Source organism: Triturus cristatus, chromosome 3_2 (genome assembly GCF_964204655.1).
Source record: "Triturus cristatus chromosome 3_2, aTriCri1.1, whole genome shotgun sequence".
NCBI classification, from domain to species: domain Eukaryota; kingdom Metazoa; phylum Chordata; class Amphibia; order Caudata; family Salamandridae; genus Triturus; species Triturus cristatus.
The window spans coordinates 50,050,192-50,072,411 of record NC_140584.1 but is presented as its reverse complement, the minus strand read 5'-3'; positions in this window follow the sequence as shown (position 1 = coordinate 50,072,411).

Sequence of the window (22,220 nt, the reverse complement as noted above, 5' to 3'; positions counted from 1 at the left end):
TGTTGTGCTGCAGTATTTGCGTCGTCTGACTCCTGATGTGGTGTTCTTACAGGAGACGCATCTGGTTGGTAATGTTTGTCATGCCATGAACAGGGGGGGATACCGCCTCGTGGCCCATTCTGGTTTCACCACTGGCTCTAGAGGGGTGGGCATTCTCCTGCGATCCTCACTTCCGTTAGAGATCACCAGGGTAGTCCCGGATGATAGAGGGCGCTATGTGGCTCTGACTGGGAGGTGGGAGGGGCAGTCACTTTCCTTGGTCTCAGTTTATGTTCCCCCGGGCCTCCAGAACTCCACCTTCTCAGACTTGGGTCGCATGCTGCTTGAGCTTCCGGACAGTCTTTTGCTTATGGGCGGGGACTTCAATTCGGTGGTTTCGGGTGACCTGGATCGCCACCCGCCCAGGGCCCTCCCCGCTGCCCAGGCATGGCTCGGCGGACTCTTGGAGACCTTTGGTCTGGTAGATGGTTGGAGATTAATGCATCCGACACAATGTCAGTACACCTTTCACTCTGGGGCGCATGGGAGTCTTTCCAGATTAGACTATTTTCTTATGCCCGCGGCCCAGACGGCCCGGATTCGAGAGGTTAAGCACCTGGCTCGGGGTATCTCTGATCATTCCCCACTGTGGCTGCTCTTTGACACCGGGACGCGGTCTGCAGGGCGGATCGCTCCCATTAACCCTTGGTACCTGCGAGACCCCACGACTCGCGATAGCCTGGTCAAGTCGATTGACCAATATTTCCTTGAAAACGAGGGGTCGGTGTCGTCCTCAATGTCCCTGTGGGAAGCTTTTAAGACCGTACTCCGTGGACATGCCCTCTCCCAGATAGTGGTGGCTAAGAAGATCAGGAATGAGGCGGTGGTGAAGCTGGAGACTGACATATCGGGGCTGGAGGCGACCTTGGAGGCGGGTGTCACTCCGGATGGGCTCCATGCCCTCAGCTTGAAGCAGTTTGAATACAGGTCTCTTGTTACTGACGCTGCCAAGACTATGTATAGGGAGCAGCAGGGTAGATTGTATGACGCCGGGGACAAGGCGGGTAAATTGATTGCTTGGCTGGACAAGAAGGAGAGAGTGAATCGTGTGGTCCCGGAGCTTCGGGTTTCGGATGGAGCGTGTGTGACTGAGCCTGGTGAGATTGTGGAGTGTTTTGCTGACCACCTCCGGGCGGTGTACTCCCCGGTGACTGATAGGGATGAGGATGACTCTCGCCTTCTGCTGCGGGATATTGCTCTGCCCGGCTTGTCCGTCGAGGAAAGTGAGCAGCTGGACGCCCCCTTGTCTGTTGACGCGATTGCCACTGCGATTCGCTCCCTTCGCTCTGGCAAGGCTATGGGCCCCAACGGCTTGCCTATTGAACTGTATAAATTGCGCCCGGATAAAATCGCGCCTTTCCTCCGTCGTATGTTTCAGGAGTCGCTCGAGAAGGGTTCCCTTCCCGCCGACCAGCGTCTGGCTACTATAGTCGTGATCCCCAAGGATGGTAAGCCACGAGACCGCTGTGCCTCCTACAGGCCTATCTCCCTATTAAACGCCGAGCCCAAGATCCTGGCTAAAGTCCTCGCCACTCGATTGCTGAGCGTGATCTGTGATCTGATCCATCCGGATCAATGCGGCTTCATCCCTCATCGTAATACCGCTCTTAACCTGCGGCGTCTCCACGGCGTCCTCGCTAGGGCGGAGTACCTCTCCGAACCAGCCGTACTGGTTTCTTTAGATGCCACGATGGCCTTTGATACTATCGAGTGGCCATTCCTCTGGGCTGTCTTGGCCAAATTTGGCTTTGGGGAGGGATTTCTCGGCTGGGTGAAGCTTCTTTATGCTGGACCAATGGCTCAGGTGGTTGTCAATGGGCGGGTTTCTCAGCCTTTCGCTCTCGGAAGGGGTACTAGGCAGGGTTGCCCGTTGTCCCCTCTGCTCTTTGCTCTCGCCTTGGAACCGCTCGCTGCCTGGCTCCGCTGGGAGCCCTCGATCAGAGGGATCCGGTGGGCCCCGGGCTTCGAGGACCGGGTCTCGTTGTACGCGGATGATATTCTCTTGTACCTCACCTCGCCGCGGCAGTCGCTTAATGTTCTCTTTGATGTCCTTACTTCCTTTGGGAGAAATTCGGGTCTGACGATTAACTGGTCTAAATCTTGCGTGTATCCTATCTCTGGTGGCCCTCCTCTCTTGCCGCCTCGGCTTCCGATCCAACTATCTCGGTCTGGCTTTAAATACCTGGGGGTGTACGTTTCGTTGGATCCGGCGGTTCGCTATGAGCAGAACCTCCTGCTTCCACTTCGGCGTTTGAGGGAGGATACTGCTCGGTGGTGTAAGCTGCCCTTGTCCCCGCTTGGTCGCGCAGCGCTGTTTAAAATGATGTCCCTTCCCAGATTCCTTTATGCACTTCAGAACTCCTTCGACGTCATTCCGGTGGCCTACTTTCGGGAGGTGGAGAGCCTGCAGAGGAGACTGGTGTGGGACGGGCGGGCGCGTATCGCTTTGGCAAAGCTTACTCTCCCCTGGTACGACGGGGGCATCGCGCTTCCTGACATTAAACGGTACTATTGGGCCTCCCAGCTATCGGCCATTAACCATGCCACGTATGCGCCTGGCTTGAACCCGGCATATGAGATGGATAAATTCCTGCTTCCCGGCGGTAACTATAACAGGGCGCTTTACTCCCGATCAGCTGGAAGGACCCTTACGGGCCCTACTAGGATTGCGGTAAGGATCTGGAAGGCGGCGAATGTAGCCATGGGCTGGAGTGAGCGTTTAACGTGTGCTACTCCTTTATTCGCCTCAGACCGCTTGGGAAGCCTCTGGACAACGAAAGGCTTTGAGCACTGGGACACGATCGGTATTAGCAGAGTGGGAGACTTATGGGTTAAGGGCGCGGTTAAAACCTTCGCGGCGCTCCAGAGCGAATACGAGCTTACTGAAAGGGAGTTCTTCCGTTATGCCCAGGTTCGGCATGCCCTGCTCTCGGTCTTTGGGGAAGGGACCAAGGTCCCTGTTTCTTCGCCCCTCGAGGACCGCATACTTGACGGTCACGTGCCCGACAGTACTATCTCTCTGATTTATAAAAAACTGATTAATAATCGGGCTGACCTCTTGGTGCGTCTTCGGGAGGCATGGACGGGAGATGGGGTGGAGTTGGACGACGAGGACTGGCAGTCCGCACTGTCGTCCCCTAAGGAGGTGGCCATCCCGGCCCGTCTCCGTCTGGTCCAGCTTAAGATTCTCCACCGTGTTTACGTGACGGGTCCCCGTTTGGTTTCGATGGGATTTTCTGAGGACGGGCTCTGTAAGTGGGGCTGTGGGCTTAGTGCCACCTTTCTCCACATCCTATGGGAGTGCTGCGAGGTGGCGGAATATTGGCGCCGGGTGCATGAGGTTATGGGACAAGTCACCGGGGTTGCTCTGTTGCCGGAGGTGCGTCGCTGTGTTCTGAATGTGTGGGAGCCCAATGACTATAACGCGGCCCAGACTCGGTGGACGGCCCTGGGGAACATGATTGCAAAGAGAGATATAGCGCAGCTTTGGGGCTCCCAGCGGCCTCCCACCGTGTCTGTATGGAAGGAGAACATGGACTGGTGCATGTTCAGGGAGAAGACTGTGTATGTGGCTCGTGGTAAACCGGGGGCATGGGGTAGAATCTGGGGGCAGTGGAATGAGTATCGGGGGAATATCTGTGCTCCCCCCCTGGTGGATACGTCCGAGGTTGCCTTGTCCCCCTGATCCTTGATTGTTCCTTGCGTATCTGGAATATCCGAGTATAGACCTGGCTCTCCCGTGACCCCCCCCTGACCTCTTAGTCCTCCTTCTTCTTGACCGCCATCGTGTGGTCGGATGTAGAATCCCCCTGCTGTGGTCCGACGCCCGTTTCATGTCGTCTCGCCTTTTGTTTTTAGTTGTTATTTATGTTAAATGTATGTATCCTGATTCCCTAATGTGCAGTCGGAGCTTTTGTAATGTGCGGAGCCCTCACGGGCCAGTTATTGACTTTAGCACTGTGTGATCCTTTTTGATTCTAGCGGCCGGCCCAGGTGGTTGTAGGCCCGTGCTTGTATCCTTTTTACTGCTCAATAAAAATTTAAAAAAAATAAAAATAAAAAAAATAAATACAGACAGTAAAATAAATGTTTTTCTGTCTGTATTTATCTGTAAAAATCAGTAAAAACGGAAAACAGGGAGCCTTACTTATAATGTTCATTCCTTTTGCTGCCCTTCCTGACCTCTGAGACCATGGAAATTAAGGGCAGAGTTGACTGCCAGAGAGCAAGCCAATGGTAGCATGTAATCACAAATCTAGTGAATTTACCTCCATGATATAAGGGATAAAGTACCCCGCCGTACAGTATAAGGATATTGCAAGTCCCAGTGGAGTTCCATAACCATATAGAGGAATGAGGTCAAAGGCTGAGTTTCTTTATAAGGTTATGGAACTCAGAGGTGACTTGCAATATCCTGATAATGTACACTATGGGGTACTTTATTTCATATAATACTTGGTCACACAATCACGTTTCCCACAAGCCACTTAAAACCTTGTGTGTAGCTCTTTCATATGAAAGAGCAAGAATATTTGCGAACAGAATAAAAACAAAAACATCTAGTGCAATATTGAACACATGAAGAACATGCTGGATATTTGTTGCAAACAGATACTGAACAGTCAAAAACAAGACAGTTTAAAAAAAAAGTAGATGTAGTAGCTCAACATGAGTTAAAACATGCAGAAGGGAGTGCAAAATGTAAACATATTCTCTCTGCTTGTCATTGTAAGATAGAAAAAATTTGGGAGAAGAAAGAAAAGCCACATTCAATTTTTGTTTCGAAACAGCTGCTTCAGTTATGCTCTGTGATGGAACTTGCCTTTCACCTTGGCTGCTGGCTCTGGCAGCAGTCACTATGACGCCAGAACTCGACTGTAATAACTTATAGCGGTCGAGTATCACTGAAATAGCTTAATTAGGGCTCCCTGTTTTCCGTTTTTACTGATTTTTACAGATAAATACAGACAGAAAACATTTATTTTCTTATCTGTATTTATTTTTAAATGTGGATAAAAACGGAAAATAGGTAGCTTTTTCAGTAATTCTAAATACTGTCTGCCATGCCTGCTAGGCCAATAGCTGTATGGATTGATAGGTAAGAGTTAAAAAAAAAAAAAGGAATTTTGGGAGTGAGGCTTTACCAGCAGGAGATATGCACAAGATTGATACTGAAATGTGCATATTTTCATGTAAGTGCTTTGATTTATCTTCTGCGGGTGTTCACAGAATTGAAACTTAGCAGGCATTCAAGCATGAGTGCATATTTATTGGTTAAATAAATGTGGAAATATACTAATTTCCGCTCAATTTTTCCACAAAACCCAAAATAAATATGTATAAATACAGGTAAAATTAGCAAAAAATAAAAATGGATAAATACAGACGGAAATGTCAAAACAATAAATACCATAAAACCGGGAGCCCTACTTATAATAGTCAATAAACGGTGACTGGGTGCATTAGAAGTCACTGATTATAAAGAAATTAGAGACTGCTGTTTATACAGGGATTCTCTTTGGTCCAATCCATCACACCATTGTCAAGCACTTACACATAAATATGACAGCCCACATACATTTGTGAAATCTTCCTCAATGATGGCTCTGGAAAGGGTTGAAGTCTAAAAGGTATCTGTAGATAATTATTAGTTCAAGACCAGGATGCCCCCTTTCTAAATATTGAGCATCAGATATTCCCCATTTCTCTTTCTGGCCAGTGACATGTCATCCACCCAAGCCTTTATTGCTTTGCGAGGGTTGTGAGAGTTTCTACATCTGTTTCATAGTTCCCACAGAGCCGGAAGTGCATCTGAGAATCATCAGTGTAGGTTTGGAATCCGATCTCTGTGTCGCTTGCAAACTTTGCAACTAAAGGTTAAAGAAATAAGAGACAGATTATTTATTTTGAGTACATATAAAGTGCTTCGTACAGCCTTCTGAAGCATCTACAGGAATACCTACCTTGAGGCTCCACCTCATGGGGTCATTTTGATCCAGACGATAGAGATGGAAATTGGTGTACACAACACTTGCATTCATTTAAGAACTAACACTTCTTAGGAGCTGAAGACAATGGGTGGCTGCTGAATTCCTTTTCACTAGCCTTCATAACCAGCTTCTAAGTTACAGAAACAGTGAAATGGGATGTTAAAGTGCATTCAAAGGGCACAAACAGTGTTTATGCAGGCTACCTCTCTTTGCTCATGGTGTAGCGTTGGCGTGCTGGGCCTTTTCTGTGTCGATAATATGACTATCTTATTTGTATTTTTTTTAACACTTTGCTACTTGTCAAACCTCCTTGGTCCTCCGTTGGATCTTGTTCTGTGCCGAAAGGGACTGGAATATTCGGAGGATAGGCACTTATCGAATGAGCACCAGGAATAAGATAATTGCTGCATATAACTTTATACTCTTATCACTCAGAAATCCACATTCATAAATCAGTGAAAGGACACTGGTCAAATGAATCTACCCATAAGTAAATAAGGAGTCAGAATCAGCAGGATTTAGTTTAAATCTAAAAGTTTTAGTATTTGATAAGACACCTTAAATGAATAGAACACAATCCTTAATTAAGCTAATTCAAGTTTAATAAAGCATTAACAAAACTATGAGCGATCCAAAAATGTAGGGATTGATCTTTCTCACTCGAGGGAGATTAATTAACAAACGAATTTAGATCAATAGGAAATCAGTTGAGCCTTATACAAACCCTTAGGAAAATTAAGTTTGTTCCAAGTGACCAGTTCCAGTTCATAAAGATGAAATCTATCTCTGTCCAATGCTGTAACGTTGATGTCACAGCAGTATGACGCAAACCCTTTCAGCCGAAAAGGTTCCACTAGGCGAGCATACCAGCAGGCAGCAAATCGAAAGTATTTTGTCACAATTTGCCTTGTCTCACTTAGTCAAAGCCGTAGTCTCAATGATGCAAAATGGGTGAGCAAGCAAACCAAACAAACACGCGGAAGAGTCCCCTCAGTCCCTCTTCTTTTAAGTTCCAAAATCTGAGCAATTATTCTTCATTTGTTCCTGGGTGACACCCCTTCACATCGCCAGATTTGTCAGACCACTCTGTCCCATTGGTCATCTTCGATAGGATGAGATGATGTAGTAGGTAAAAAGTATACAAATCATAAAGAGTTCAGTAATCCGTAGCAAGCAATTCCTTTAAAATCATTGTAGGTTTAGTCATAAAAGACAATGTGGCACTCAGAAAGTAAGAGAGTCATCGGCTTACAGTTCCGCTTGCTAGTTCTCAAGCATCTGTTCTAGCATGTAGCAATTTATGTTGTGAGTTTAATCAAATTGCGTTACAGATTTGTCAAAGCAAGCAATTGGAAGTGGCAACTTTACGAAAAGTTCCCATAGGCTTCAGACTACTCAGTTCATTAATTCATATTAGGAAAATAGGCAAAGTTTGAGGCCTTCATGAAATACAGCTTGTTCACGATGAAATTATGCTAAAATATGAATCTTGCATTGCATAGCATTAAATATTAATCTTTTAAATAAAAACATTGAATACACATTTCAATCAATCAAATTGTAATTAATTCATGTACATATAGGGTACTAATTAATGCTTGGATATGTCACTGTCACTCACATATAGATTATATAAGTTTTCTTTTCATTCATCTATGTTATTAAGAAACATGCTTTAAGGCATATCAAAAGAAAGTTTCACGAAATACAATTTTAGCTAAAACTCATGTAGCACTTTTCTTTTGTCATTTTCGGTGCACACGTTGCACAATATAATGTACTATTTATCTCTAACATTTATCTGGAACATTTAATTCTCGCACATGAATTTCTTAAAAATCTTTATTATTTCATTATCCAATCAAATGATTACATGTGATTTAAATATTAAAATTCACATCTATTCCATAAATATAAAATGTAACATAAACTCATTCTAACCTTCTGCTTGATTTTACAATGCAGTATCTAAATCAGAACTACGTTTTGTCATTTCTAGAAACGTTTGTCATTTTCATGTAAAGTAGTGTCACAAATCATTTTCTTTGTTAATTGCTGTAAATTAATGAGGAATACCTCTGCTCTATCACTCACAACAAGGGTGCAAATCAGAGTCAAAACACATACGAATACCATTGCAAATGCCATTTGCACCCACTGGTTTTTGCACTCAGTTTTACTACTGAGGTCTGAAACACCCGATTAGTCTCCAGATTTACCCTTGATTGTCCCAAAACACTTTTCTTTCTTTTGAACTAATTTCCTAAACAAAGAGAAAGGTGTTTGCATTGCTTGAAAGAGAATATTACGAAAGGCCAGGCCTGCTTACTTCTTGTCACCCACCCGTCATAGGTCATTCTGCTGTTCTCTGAGACCTTCAGTGGTTCCCTGTGAATTTTCTGACAATGTATGCTCAGACACTTACTCAGGCAGTCAGACGGGTATCTGCTCACTAACTCACCTAAATAATTCACCCACCCAACCCACAATTTCACTGAACCACCCTACTTATCCATTCACCTACATCCGGCACCTAAATCCCACCCCATCTAACTGACAGAATCTTCCTAACCAACACACTCACGAAAAATCTAACAACTAAAACCCATCAGCCAAGAAAACTGATCTACCCACCCATCCCCAAAAACCCACTTACTTACCCAAGAACAGTCAACTAAATGTACATCCTCGCCCATGCACAAACGTACTCACTTTCACACATTTACTCATTCAATCGCTCACTCCCTTGCCTTTTGGCAGGTCTTGAAATGAGCTAATAGGAAGCTCTTTCCACTTACGCATTGTCACTCGAATCCTAGCATGAAACACAAAATTCCTTAAACACCCAACATTTGAATCTCTACATTCCAAGCATTTTTATTTTGTTTAAGGATCATTTGACACACAAACACATTTAAAAATTTGTCCCAGCTTGTATATGTAAATGAGATATTAAGAGAACATGGAATTTTGTATTTTAAATGGCTATTCAGACCAGGCGTCCATCCAGCCTAATAATAGCCCCTCTCCTTCCCAAGTAATCTAATCCCATTTGATTTCTTCAAGGCCAATAATCATCGAGTACTGCTGACCTTGTTTCACCAGCAGTCCTCATCATTGCTGGGTGACAACAATTCTATATACACAGTGGACTAGAAAGTCATTTTTCAGAAAAGGCTGTCGGGCTGGAATAACTGGACGCAGCGACTCCTCTCCCTTGGAGCGCCGCTCTTTGTTGGAACGGGTGTAGCGGAGACGCGATCCTATTGATCCGCGCATTGATAGATGGAAGAGAAAGACTCACCCCAGGGGGAATGCCGCCTCGTTTCAATGCACTTATCAATACGATTAAAAGTGAAAGACGTGCAGAGCAGGCAGAATAGAGTTGGAATTTCATTTGCGGTTGTGTGGACTAAAGTAGCGAGCGATGAGAAAATGACCCTGAGCTGGATGCCGCAGAGAGAGCTCTTGTGTCGCGTCACAGCACCAGGAGTTTGACTTCTGCGCTTGGTTATCCAGGAGCAGGTTTAGAGCTAGAACACACATTCACAAAGCCAACACTTAGGGATTTTGAATAATGGTGAGCTTGCCTGGGTTTTCACACATAGACACACGTAGGAAGAGTGGCTGTGTGGGAGAGTGGGAAGGCATATAGAGTGAATTTGAGAAAACATGTAATGGCAAACGCCTCATTTACGGGTTTTTTCCCACGAAATTAGCATTGGCAATACAGGTCTAGCTTATAAATGAAAGTCCCTCCTCAGCTATTGATGGGTTTAGGTACTCCATCAATCATCAAACAGGTACTCTCTAACTCATCCTCACACTCATGCATACATTTCTCCATCCACGGACTCATTCTTACATTCACCCACTTACACAACCGCAATTAACCACATTGTTATACCTGGTATCCTTTGGCATGGTCTCCCCTGACATTTTTGGCTTCCGACCTCCTGTTTGGACCTTGTTTGGCTAGCGTATGACTTGAGTGCTTTGACACTGCCATTCAGTGCCAAAGTGCTGCGCTTGTTATATACATACTGGTGATTAGTGAATCCAGGATTGGCTGATTTGATGTTAGTTGTAAGTCCCCAGTCTAGGGGTAATACATATACCTAGGGCATGTAACACAAATGCTCCTCTGTGGGCCTGCTGCACTGGTTGTGCCACCCACAGAGGTAGCTCTTCAAACGTGCCACAGGTTTGCCATGGCAGAGCCTGTGTGTGCAGGTTACTGTTACTCAGCTTGGCATTTAAAAAGCTACATGCCAAGGTTTTGCATGTCTCTCGCTACATCAGATTACTCCCTGGGGGCAGGGTGCGGTGTGGGGAAAATGTAGGGCATGTGCGCGCGTGCGCATAATGCACTGGTAGTGAATGGCACTACAGGGTGTGTTCAGTATGGTTGGGGCTGTTTCTCGCATTGGATTGACACGAGGGGTCTGTGGAAAGGCTATTGAGCTGTATTTCCTACTTGCAGAAGAGTGGCAGCATAGTGTTTGATATCGATGAGTTAGTAATGGCAAATCATCTCTGGTGGTACGAGTGGATTGGACATCATTAATGTGGGAATACCACTTTGGGAAAGGGGGCATTTCTGTGCTCATGGCTCTGTGCGTCTGTCAGCCTGTCTCCAGTCCAGATGTGGGGGTGCTGGGGGGACAGCTACATCTGGGCATTCCTGATGAGAAATCCATAGACTAGGGCTCAAGGAAAACTGCAGACCTCTGACTCTGAGGGTCCTCCTGGGTTAAATAAGAGGGGGTGGAATTGGCTCCTGCATTCTAAGGGGCAGGGTCTTGGCCCCACTAAAGATTTTGATCAAGCCTTCCGGGGTAGGATGGCAGACAGGACAACATTTAGAGAGGGCCCGTGCATTTCAAAGGTTGACATTTGAACTGATCTCATCTTCAAAGGCCATTTTGGGTATAAAAACTGGGGCTCTGTCCTCAGGAGTTAGAGACGCTAGTGGGATTGGGAACATACTACTCTGGTTCAATGCTGTGACATCAACAAGAGGAACTATTGGGGCAGCAGGGACTGCTGCTGGATTAACCGCAGACTTATGGTGGCCTGGGGCTTGTCGTGTTCTAGGAAGGGGACTATCACTTGATGTTGCTGGCCTGCGGCTAGTGCCAACTGTAGTGGCCTGGGTCCCTAAGCACTCTCCAAGGGCCGTTTGGCTGGCCTCCTGTTTACGAGATCCCAGGACCTTAAAGGATTTCCCCATTTCCATGAGATCATAAGGACCACACAGGGTGAAGCAGAAACAGGTGGAAGTGATTTTCGGTTGGGACAAGGACCATTCTGACGTGTGCAGTAATCACACTGTGTCAAGGAGTGTGCTCGTAACGATCAGCAGAGCACCGGGGGTGCCATAGCATGAGGAGTGCAGGGGAACATTGCTGAGTCTGAGGGACCCAAGCTTACAACCGGACACCTGTGCTAGCTCGCACTCTGTAGCGTGTTGTGTCCGAGGTGTGTTGGAGGAAGTTTGCAGAGACCGCGGGGCTAATCCATTGCCCCATGCAGACTAATGGCAGAAGATGGCTGACCCAAAGTCAGTCCGTCCATCCATCAACCCACCCATCACCTAACTACCATGCATTTTTGATTACAAGATCAGGCCTTCCAAAGGGACTATACCAAGAAAAATCACCTGCAGGCATAAACACGGTGCATTAACAATCCACCCTTTAAAGGCCCATTGGCTTTATGATATGTGTTTCATAATAAATAAATCAGTCCAATTACATTTGTCGTAACTTTTCTTAATAAATAGATCAGACCTGTGGCGTTGAACATAGCTTCTCATAATGACGAACTCGGATATTTTGCCTTTCTCATTAGTATACCACCTAAACCAACACAGACTGACTATATTGAACATAAGCTTTCCCACAAGACAACCACTAGCTATACTGTAATACATGTATAAATATTTACAATATTACTTTTGTCATAACTACATAATATCCACCCTAGGACAGCCTAATATGGATTATCACAGTGGAAATCTTCTAATCACGCAAGTTTTTCAAATGGGTCCTTTATACCAAACCCTTGCCTACTCACGCAATCAGTGAGATTCTTTGCAACACAATACCTGCATAAAGGCTTTAGCACTGTGTCATGACAATCCACCCTTAAATGTCTTATGCTTTTAACACATGCTTTCCAATAAGTAAATTTGCCTACTGACTTTGTCATAACATTTCATAATAAACAGATCTGACATACCTTTCCCAGTGAGCAAGTATGGATTATAGACTTCACCACTAGCTTGCCACCTTAGACTATACTGGCTTAGTGATATGATGGCATAGGCTGATAAACATCATGTGTACAGTTATAGATAAGCATTGGCAATACCAATAGGTCTTGCCTATGCGAGAGCTATTGGCTTTGCCATTTTCTTATAACTGTGTAACTTTGTTTTTTTTTTAAACATAGACAACATCCTCCTTTTACATTTATTGAGTGTAAACGCAGCAGTGCAATATTTTGGATTATTTTCAGCGATGTTGAAATTATTTTAAGTGGTTTTGATTGTATCAAACAGCACGACTGCAATAAAAAGTGCTTCATTGACTTTAACAGGTATTTGTTTTGGCTTCAAAGGAGATATAAATCAACATATGGTGCTCGCTGCAAAACTGTCCCACGGGCTTAGGCTCAGAGGATGAAGCAGTGAGATGTGATTAAGGGCAGAGCTGCGGACTTTGGAACTGGGGAAGTAGGTTCAAATCTCGGCTGATCATTCTGTGATTCTGGGCACACCACTTACTCTCCCAGTGCATACAATATGAATTTTATTTTGTGATAAAACACATAGAACAACTTAAAATGATTTGAATCCATCCCAACAGTGTGCACAGGAGAGCAGCACATCCTCATGGTATGTGAGGGTCTGATTTTTAGGTCTTGCCTGAGCCAGCGCTTTAGCGCTGCTCTGGCGAGAGCTATAGAAAACGGGGATTTGGAAGTGCAAACGAGTGCTTTTCAGGCCCCCAACTACAGTGCATGTGCGCCGGGCGCGCGCACCATTTGGCAGCCTGCGTGTACATTTCGCGGGTGCTTTGATGTTCTCAGTGAGCCGCGCGGCCACTGCAAACATCACAGCGCCCGCGAAATGATTACTTTCACTTTAGCGGCCGCACAAGTGAAACATACCCTCTAATTCTTCTTTGGGCCCCACCTAACCAACCCTTTCATCCTTACAATCGAACGTTCGCACCTACTTGGCAGACTGGTTCTCTGTTGCTCTTTCCTCCTCTGCTCTCTCTCCTCAGACTCCGTCCCTCCCCCTGTTGCAGCAGCTGGCATTACACGGGGGAGGGTGGCTCTTCGTGCCTACCAAAAAATGAATGTGTACGTGTATAACGTAACTGGTGCTCAAGTAAACCGCTCCAATACAGAGTTCACGCTATATAAATTTGCAATAAATAAATATAATGTGGTCCATGGAGCTTTTCGCTTTCAACGTGCCTGCCTGTTCATCTGATTAGACCTGCCAGAGTGATTGACCACGTCTGAGATCGCTCCCACACTCTGCTAAAAAAAACGGAGTCCTTCCAGCTTGCATCACCCCTCACCCACACATACTTATCCCTCGGAGGTGCACGAGATTATCTCTGTGCCCCCTTTTCTCTAACCCCTCTGTGGATGTGCAGTCAAGAGAAAGAACCCCCCCTACAAAGAATCCCAGGCCCTGTGACCTTTAACCCCCCCCAGCACCAGCCTGGCTATCATTTACCCACCTCACCCACCTCGCAAAGGGATGTCATTACTCACTACAGAGCATCAATTACAGAGGTGAGCCCTCATCACCCATCATCCCATCCGGCGCAGGAGCGCTGAATGGAAAAACAGCCCACCTCATGTCCACCCTGCTGTGCCAATATGGAAGCCGCCGGGGGGCTGCCGTAGTGCAACCCCCCCCCCAATCCACATCTGGGACAAGCAGGGGAGGGGGTCGCGCTGGGCTGGAAGCTGCAGCTTCATTGACTCACCTAGACTTTGGGCTTTACACTTACCCAAGGCAAGCAGATGAATTCCTGAAGACGAACTCCGCAGCAACCGCGCTAACCGCCCGAGCATCCTAACTGCGGATCATACATATACAGAGCAGGTGGGTTAGCACGGGAATCTGCAACTGGCACATCAGCCCAAGATCTCCGACACCCATTCAGCTATCTAACTGGGAATGTAACCTCTGTGCCCCGCAGTTCATGTAGACTGCATGATGCCAAGGGGTCATTGATCCTGCCCCAGAATTTTCTTCTAAGGGGGTGATCTATTTATCGAATTGTATTCACCAGAATGCATTTGGTTATACAATTTAAGCCCAAGACCCCAATTGGAGAGGATATGGCCTAACGGCCAGAGCTGCTGACATCAGAGCTGGGGAACCAGGTTCGAGCCCCGACGTCGGCTCAAAATCCTGGTATTCTGGACAAATCGATTAATCTCCCCGTGCCTCCCAAAATTAATGTGTCCGTGTGTAACGTAAGTGGCGCTCAAGTAAAAGCGCTTCAATACCTTCAGGGCGAGTGCACGCTATGTAAAACCGCAAAACAGAAAAAAAAATAGAACATGGACTAGTCGGTAAACTGCAGCCATCCGGTAAACCTTAGGTATGCTTGACATATGGTCATTATTCCTGCCACCACCCCCGGAGTGTCTTCTCACGCTGCTTCTAATTGGATCCATCATGTGAGACACCTCTTGCCAGTCCTGGATTTGAAATCAACAGCATGTGCATGCTTTTAGATCGAGTTACCTTATGCTTTACGGTTACGGTGACTTGTGACCAGGTGGTATAACGCTAGTGTGACACCACTTTTCCATTGCTGGACTTTGCCTTACATAATATTGTCATCAGCTGTGTTGGTCCAATTGAAATAAACCCAGACTACAACTCCCAGAATACAATGACCTGTAAAATGCCCAGGAATGCAAACGTGGTGTTCTCTGACATGGAGCTATCTGATCACCCTGGTAATGGTAACAAGCATTGGCATAGCCAATAGGTCTCGCTTTTGGGACCTTATAAGTGTTTAACTATGCAACAGTTGCATAACTAAATACGTATAAGGTCCCAAAAGCGAGACCTATTGGCTATGCCAATGCTTGTTTATGCTTGCTGGAGACTTCCCTGCCAGGTGAATGGTGGCACGTGTGCCGCCAGTTTGGTGGCTTGATGCTCTACTGGGGCTTAGGTGGAGCAATGAACATGCTGGAACAGGCAGTATTATTTAATGCATATACTTTTGCATTGTGGTGTTTGCCTTCACCACAGTGTGTCAGCACTGCAAACGTATGTACATTTCAAAGTAAATGGTGTTGCACTGCAAGTTAAACATAGGGGAACCTAAGGGTTGGCATCTCACCATGAGCACAAGTACTGCGCGGTAAATGGAAAGTGAATAGGCACTGTAAGGTCTGTACACCAAGGCAGGCACACACTGCTAAAAGTAAGAATTGGGCAGAGAACTTTGGTACATTTCAAAGTAGGTGTGGTTGTATTGCCAAATTAACAGAGTGTATTCTAGCTCCAAAGGATCTGCCAGCATCTTCAAGGAAAACACCTCACTGTGAAGACAAACACCAAATGATGAACTTTAAAGAAAGAGGCACTGTATGGTTGAGAAAGTTTGACATCTGAATGCTGTGACTAAAGCTTAACGCATTTCATGATAATCAGACTTTACCAGGGATGGTTATAATGTACGCTTGATAACACAGATGCCTTTGGTTTCCGCCTCTTGCTCTCTCTGCAGTCCTTTGTATCATCCGATAGGAGAACTTGGAAAAGCTCACAGATGAGGAAAGCTTCCATTGCTGATGTGTGTGCTGTATATGTTCTAACATTACACCAGGCTGCCGTGCTGTGGCCTTTGCGGTATCCGTGTGATAAAAGGAAGAATGGAAGAGTCCGCAGGAAGTATATGCTCAGTCTTGAAGTTATTTTATTTTATTGCTTTGATTTAATGAGAGAACCATGGGATTGCAAGTACGCACAACAACACCACTTCTCAAGTGCCTGCTTCCCTACCTCTGTAAGACAAGGACGTGTATATTAGTTAATAAAAAGTGTTGTACAGGTCCCTGCCTTAGAGAGGTCCCAGCATCTCCACAACATCCTGTGATGCTGTGAAAATCACTTCATCTGCCCATGCATGAAACATGTACAATGAGTAAGGTTCAAACACTAATAAAGCACAGCATGCTGGTGAGACGTGCACTTGCAAGGATGGTTCAAAGATGAAAAAAAGTAGCCTCCAGAAGAAATGCAGTGGATGGACTCAAGTACTTGGGCCATGCTCCATGGTGGTGTTAAGCAGACCAAAAAGTGACACCAGCAAGCACAGACCGTAAAGAAGCAGGCAAATGAGAATGGCAAAGCTGCCAACCAATGGCGAGCAATGAGCAGACTGCGTGCCCACTATTTGTAAAGAAAATGTTTTGCAGAGACAGCGCATGTGCTGTCTATGTGAGACCTAAAAAAATTACAAATATGTACAAAATTACAGTTGACAAACCAATACACAACCCTTCTCAAAAGTCATAACAACGATTATCACAGTGTATGCCCTACCCCCAAGCTTTGTCACAGGGGTAACCAACAACTAAAGTCTTGCCTACTGTGGTAATCTGTGAGATTTCATGCACCAGAATACCTGTCTACAGCTTGCAACATCGTGTGATAATAATTTATTGTTAAAGGGCTGTTGAAATAAATAAAATACTTTTCAAAATAAATAAATCAGGCCTAGTGCCTTTTTCATAACATTTCATAATACATACATCAGGCCTATGGCATTGCACACAACCTATAGCAGTGAACTAATCTGGTTTACAGCCTTTATCTTTTGCTTGTCACTTTAGCCAAATCAGGTCAACTTTATTAAGCATAAGCCTTTCCACAAGGCAACAATCAGACATGCAGTTATAAAAATATAAATATATACAAAATTACATTTGACAAATTTGACAAAGCAAAATATTATGTCTCCGAAGAGGACCTAATAAGGAACATCACAGTGTAATTCTTTTATCCACAAGGATTCTTAAAGGGCGTAACCAGCACTGAAATCTTTGCCTACTATGGTCATGTGTGAGATTCCATTCTTACAAAATGCCTCTGTAGAGGCATTAATAAAAAGTTATAACAATCCACTCTTAAATACCTATTGAGATTAACATATGCTTTCCACTAGAAATATGTCAGACCTACTGCTTTTATCACAGATTTTCCTTGGCCTTTAGCCTTGAATTTAGGCGTGCCACCACAACCAACACACTTCAGTCATGTCAAGCATTAGCTTTCCCATAAGGCAAACAAGCATTGGCATAGCCAATAGGTCTCGCCTTTGGGACCTTATAAGTGTTTAGCCATGCAACAGTTGCATAACTAAATACTTATCAGGTCCCAAAAGCGAGACCTATTGGCTATGCCAAGTGGCCGTGCGGCCGCGAAAGTGAAAGTAATCGCGGTCAACCGCGGCGCGCGCGCCCGCGCACATGCACTGCAGGTCTAGGCTGGCCTGGTAGCAGTTTTTGGAGTCCTCTCAAAAAGTCTCGCCAGGCCAGCGCATGCGCTGGGTCAGGCGAGACCTAAAAAGGGCAATAAAGGCACACTTTTTCAGTGAAATCACACACATTCTTCCCACGAAAATGCTGTATTCGAGGAAACTAACATTTGGGTTGAGTCTAATCCCTCTCATAATTACTTCTGAAAGCTCCTTTTCTGTCATCATATATGGTCTAGTGACAGTTGTGCTGTCAAGCCAGACTTAAATAATATATGCAAAGTCTGTGAGTTGTAATCTGCACAGGGAAACGCTTGCCAGTTACTGGCCCTGAGAGTCTGCCTGCAATGTGTGCATATATCGGTCCACTGCCTAATCAGTGGGCAGACATTGATCACACAAACAGCTTGTTGCATCATTACAGCCCCATCACCACATTGACGAGGTAATGCCTTTGTCCTTCTCAGAAGCTAAAACAAGAAGTGATACTAATATAAATCTTTGACAGGGTTCTGCCCTGTGGACCACTGCCCATTGTCAGTGTCCAAAGCTCTTTATATCCATGTCCTTGTTGCCAAAAACAGTCTTGCATTGGCCAATTCTCAAGCTCAATAATGCAACCGCTTTTACTTAGGGATTTCTACCAACTTGATCAAGCAGCTCCATGTGGCGCAAAACGCGAGGGAAAAATGCAAATGCAGGTTGAGCATATAGTGAACACATTTTGGCACCCAAAACACCCCCAGTGGTTTCCTTTTGACCTCACAAGTATGTTTAGGGTGATGTTTTAAGATACATGCCTTCCTTGATAGACTTTAGCCTAAAGAAAATGTTCTTCCATGCTTCCTGGAACGTCTGTGTTCTGCCCTTTGTGTGTTTTTTACCATCCTCTGATTATTTGGTGGTTGCCCGTCAAGCAAGAGGCTCATATTAAGTTCACTTCTTTTCAATTAAAACTCCAAAAACTGGAATAGAAAACTAATGTTGAAACCTTCCTACTCAGAAATGCACAACAAATTGGTGTCCAATTGTAGTCCTGAATCACATGAGCATTGGCTCAATTGAAGCACTCTTTCTTGATCTTGTGAAGAGTTTTGAATTGAGGAAGGCAGAAATGGGGTTCCTATACACCCTGGGCTAGGAAAGCAAACACAATCAGGTAAATGATTGCGAAGTGGGTGGGTCAAGGTTGCTTTGGGCTAGCTGATTTGACAGCATGATAAGACCTCAAAGAAGCTGAAGAACCTCCTTGATAAGTTTGATACTGTTCCAGAATGAAGGGCGAAGGGCCTTCTATGCTAAATTTCACACACAGGACTGTATGGTCGGAAGAGTACGGCGAATGACCCAGTGGTGGAGGACTGTGAACACTGTCAGTGCACAGTGATAAAACACAGATTAAATAGGGAAGAATCCTGAAATATGCACAGCTTATATCCCAGCATAGTGGGTGCAGTGAAACTGGACAAGACCTGTGCACAGTGATTAGGAAGTGCAAGACACACAGTGTGCATGTGGGTGGGTGAGTCACATTGCAGACTAATAGACATTGTTGTATGGAAGCATCATGTACCTCTGTTAATGCACAGATACTGCCTGCCGTCTCGCCATAGTTTTTCTTCACCATGGCAACCACGACAATTGTGAAGTCCAACAGACATATGTTCTTACATATACAGTAAGCATTCCATAAAAGTGTGGACCCTCAAAGAGCGGAAACAGTAACAAAGTGAAGAAGCGAGATGATGGTGAAATCGTCAAGATGAGAGGGTCACATGGGGCCTGATAATTGGGGGGAATGTTAGAGGCTGGAGACCAAATACAATTTATGAGGTAACAAGAATAGGTTAAGATGTCCATATCTGGCATCTAATTCTGGGCTTCTATGGCTCTCGGAGCAATGGACAAGGCTGGGGGGAACCAAGCATTTTAAGGGTCTACAGTTCAGGGGCAACATCTTGAATTGAACACACCAAGTCATTGCCTACAAGCAGCTTGTTGTTGCAGATGTACGGAACAATTTGGTGGAAGAGACAATGGCTATGCAACAATGTTGACATGAGGAAAATCCTGGGAGAGGCGCAAGTGTCCAATGTATTATTAATTATAAGGTTCTGATGCAGCACGGCAAGGCCCTGGGAAAACGGGATATCGGTCTTTATCTGTTATTGTTCAGGTTTTCTAAACTAATTGAAAATTCGAAATCAGTTGCTTTGGTGAGATGACTAGAATATAACAGAGCTGTGCATTGAGAGCCTTGGCAGCATTAATGCACAGAAACCATCGTCAAGAATCAGACCAATGGAATATGGATATTCCTGCTTGAAGAAGGTGTGCTCCATTGCGGGTTCTGCCTCATAAACACACACCCCTAGACATGGAGTGTATTCAATGAGCAGGATCCAGGCTTCCGTCATAGACCCCTGTACCTGAAATTGAAAATTAATGGTTTTCCCATAGAGTTGGTGATAGCACTGTCAACACTAAACCCTTCCACGGCTCATTTTTCTCCTCTCCAATGTGGCTCTGTTTTTTCAGTGTTTAACTTACGGTCATTGAAGTGCTGGCACACGCGTGATTTGATATCTGCCAGGTAATATTACTCATTAGAACACTCTAGGATAAACTGTGAGACAAACACATTTCGAGTACAACACCAAATATGTGCATGCAGCTGATACTCCAGGAATCAGCACAAAGACATGAAAAGAAGTCTAAATGACAGTGACAAGAGCCCCAGAGTGTCATAGGAATGGATTGTCAGTAGACATACTTCTGCCAATCACCAGCCCATGAGTCATGAAAATAATCAATTATTGTCTGCTCACTAAGGGCCCAGTTCACAAAGGTAAACTTAAACCATAGTCTAAGTTTAGACCTGAAGTCTAAGGCCCAATTTACGAAGGTAAACCTAGACCTCAGCTTTAAATTTCGACTTCAGGTCTCAGTTTACCTTTGTGAATTGGGCCCCAAGGGCGTTACTGAAAATGTCTTCCACTGTCTCATGTCCTCACAACATTATTTCCTAGTTCTTGATGTTGAGCACTGTTAATAGACTCTTCTAAGGACGAGTCTTGGCTGTATGTACTTGAGCCTTCAAAGCAGAAGATAGTTCTGATTCCAAACAGGAACTAAGATTCCCAAGCCACTTTAATGAGATTAATAAAAATGTGACACAGCCGCCTTAATGAGATTAATGTCAGCGTTGCATAGTGCCTTTAATTAGATCCAGGATGGCGCTCCATAGTCTCTTTAATAAGATTACTAAAGATGCTGAATAATCCTCTTAGTTGGATTCATGATGATGTTGTGGAAATGTGGATTTTCCTGATCAGTTATGTCCCCTATCTTGGACCCCAACGGTTCTAATTGCATGTCACAAGTACATGTATGTTCCCTCCAGTTCCAGTTTCCAAGACGCAAACATATGTGTGTCTACCGTCGACATGTTCTCTGTCAGATCCGCCATCAATGGGCTGGATATTCGATTCCTAAGTATAAAAGGCCACCGACTTTATATGGCTAAGTTACTCCATTTTTACAGCTCAGGCAAGTAGGCCCGATTCTGTCCTTAAAGCCTTCCCTGCTCTCTGTCTCTGACAGCTTCAGCTTGAGCTCGCATCTGTATCCATGAACTTTGTCCTACTCCCTGTGCAGCTAACGGTGCCTGCCTCGGCCAGTTTTCGCCTGCCTGCCAAGAAGCTGTATTTCACCTTCGAATTATCTATTTTGCTCTTCAGCCGATGCATTCCTGTCTAGTGATTTAGGTAAACATTTCCTTTAGCTCACAAGCAAAGGACTCAGCCTTTCCGTCCTCCTGCAAGTAATTCATAGCCCTGTTGCCATGGAAAGTTTTCTGCCCCTCGCATCTCATATAGACACTTAGACGCTTGTACACGCACACACAGTCAGTATAGAATAGATTCTGTCCGAGAGTCTTTTCTTGTGGATAACATAGTTCTCTAAACATAGGATGTTAGATATGATTTGGGATTAGGTTGACTTGACCCCCAGACTTCTCGTCTCCACATGTAGAGCTAAATGTCAAGTCCCCGTCACCCCCTAGTTGCACGTCAATCACACGTCATGCTGCTGCGCGCGCGCATCTATGTTAAGTATTATCTTATAGATCCACCTATGCATGATAATCAGAGCCAATCATGTTTCTTTCTGCTCCTTATTACGCCTAGTTTCGATTACGTACCAATATGTCACTTTTCTTATCAATTGTTACGCCTTTTGCATTCATTTCATTGTAATGTAAGACCTATAAAAGTTACTTCTTGTCAATAAAGTATTGTACTTCACTTCCTGAACCCTCGTGGTGACGGAACCTGAAGGCCGCCACTCGAGTCGGCCATTTTGGAATAAAGCCCATCCAGAAAATCTCTTATACCACGGATTCTGCCTCTTGTTATTTTGAGCTATTCTACTTTATTTCAGAGTCAGTATGAAATTCAGTTAAGGTAAAAAGAATATTTACCACATAATGGCGCCCGAACAGGGACACTTTCTCATCTCACGCGCCGGCGGTGCGTTGCAGGCCCGGTCTCCTGCCACAGCTGGACGGACCATAAACGCGTACCAGCAGGATTTCCTGTAAGCTCCCTCCGGTCAAGCGGGGGCGACTGAGGCTGCGATCAACCCAGACGAG